Source organism: Cyprinodon variegatus, unplaced genomic scaffold (genome assembly GCF_000732505.1).
Source record: "Cyprinodon variegatus isolate N-32 unplaced genomic scaffold, C_variegatus-1.0 Scaffold190, whole genome shotgun sequence".
Taxonomy (NCBI): Eukaryota; Metazoa; Chordata; class Actinopteri; order Cyprinodontiformes; family Cyprinodontidae; genus Cyprinodon; species Cyprinodon variegatus.
Window position 1 is genome coordinate 691,648 of NW_015150643.1, and position 2,548 is coordinate 694,195.

Consider the following 2,548-nt stretch of genomic DNA (forward strand, 5'->3'; position numbering starts at 1 on the left):
GTGGACGGAAGAATCCAAGTTTGAGGTGTATAAATCTCCCACCTTACCAGCACCAAAGCAACCCCAGACCATCACATTACCTCCACCATGCTTAACAGATGGTGTCAGGCATTCTTCCAGCATCTTTTCATTTGTTCTGCGTCTCACAAACGTTCTTCTTTGTGATCCAAACACCTCAAACTTGGATTCATCCGTCCACAACACTTTTTTTCCAGTCTTCCTCTGTCCGATGTCTGTGTTCTTTTGCCGATCTTAATCTTTTTCTTTTATTGGCCAGTCTCAGATATGGATTTTTCTTTGCCACTCTGCCCTGAAGCCCAGAATCCCGCAGCCGCCTCTTCACTGTAGATGTTGACACTGGTGTTTTGCGGGTACTATTTAATGAAGATGCCAGTTGGGGACCTGTGAGGAGTCTGTTTCTCAAACTAGAGACTCTAATGTACTTATCTTCTTGCTCAGTTGTGCAACGCGGCCTCCCACTTCTTTCTTTACTCTGGTTAGAGCCTGTTTGTGCTGTCCTCTGAAGGGAGTAGTACACACCGTTGTAGGAAATGTTCAATTTCTTAGCAATTTCCCGCATGGAATAGCCTTCATCTCTAAGAACAAGAATAGACTGTCGAGTTTTAGATGAAAGTTCTCTTTTTCTGGCCATTTTGAACGTTTAATTGACCCCACAAATGTGATGCTCCAGAAACTCAATCTGCTCAAAGGAAGGTCCGTTTTTTAGCTTCTGTAATGAGCTAAACTGTTTTCAGATGTGTGAACCTGATTGCACAAGGGTTTTCTAATCATCAATTAGCCTTCTGAGCCAATGAGCAAACACATTGTACTATTAGAACACTGCAGTGAGAGTTGCTGGAAATGGGCCTCTATACACCTATGTAGATACCAGAAATTTGCAGCTCAGATCTGGAAAAAAAAAAAAAAAGTATGGACTTTCTTCTTGATATTTTTTTTTTTTTTTTTTTTTTTTTTTTTTTTTTTTATCTATTATACCCATTTGCATGAATATAACCTTACAGATAAACAGGCTATCATAGGCGGATCTACTGGGGTGGCATAGGGTGACAAATGCCACCCTAAATGACAGCCTTGCCACCCCTACTGCCACCCCAGTTGGCTTTGGCGTAATACATAAAAAAAATTAGTAATATAAACATATGACTGTATATTTATAGTTTTAACATTCTTTTTTTCTTACTTTGGAAAGATAGGCCAAACTGTATTTTTTTGAGATTTTTTCTTTGTTATTATAAGCATATAATATCCAATAATTACACTGTAGATCATTGTAGTTCCACAAAACTTGTAGCACACATAGATAACCTCATCTAGTTCAGACTACAACTCTTACTTTTGGAATATGTGCTAAACTCTATTTTTTGAGATTTCTTAATTGTTTTTATAAGTAAGCCAGGTGCACAATCTCTGCAACAGGAAGGACTCACCTTGGGTTTGTGAAAACTGCTAAATTGTAGCTTCATATGTAGTGCTTTTCCTTGGGTGAAATAAATGTTACTCCAATACTGAAATCATACTGTTTGCCATTCTCTAAGCTGAAATGTTGAGTGACGTGAAAAGGCGAAAACAGACAAAATACAATTATTCTCCAAGTTTCTTTCACATAGTGAGTTTTGCAATATAAAGGAGTCTGTTGGTGAATGGACAATATAAATAGGCTCTGCCTTGCCTTGTTGGAAAAGCATGGTTATGACCTGTTCTCAGCTCAGGAACTAGGAACCGTATGATATCTGGTTGTTTAATAAGTTTGCCTAAATGAAAGATTTAGATATGACTTATCAAGATATTCCTGCAAAAAGGTCTGATGTTGCAGGAGAAGGTAATGAAAAGTGTTTGGAGCATGCTCTTGTTCTGATGCCAGTTTGTTTCAGCCTTTGTCCAGTCTCCTGTAGAAGGGCTGGTCATGTCACAGGTAATTTGCATTACAACAAGGACAGTTAGCAAGGTAGAGTGAATACACAAACTTGGAGAGGGGAGGGGGGCTTGCAGGAAAACTGGAATTTTCCTGGATTTCTAGCGCTAATGCACTTTGCTCGTGGCAGGAGAAACAGACAGTAAAAACCGGACGTTATTCTTCCCCATAACACGCTTTGCATGTGTAGTCAACCTGCTAGCGGCAGGGATGCGACAACTGTAATATAAATTATTTTACTGCGATTGGATCTGCTCTCATCTCAATCAGCCAGGCCGGCGTATTATAGTGCATACCCACTTTTGTGCCGCTGACAAGCTGCTATAACTTGAGAGAGGCGGTGTGTGCAAATTTGGAAAGCACAGATGATGCTCATTGTTCACTTTACTTGGTCAGTCTACTCTACTCATCTTGCAACAATACACTGTGCACAAACTAACACCGCCGCAGAAGGTAGTTACAGGACCAGATGTTTACTTTTTCTGGAATCGGGAGTCATAGTGTTTTTCTGAAGCCGCATAGATACAAGCACACAATAAATAAAAAAAAGGCAAAAGGGCACTTTGGGTATAAAGGAGCTTAGCGGCAGGTGCTCAAGCACCCTCAGCCCCCCCC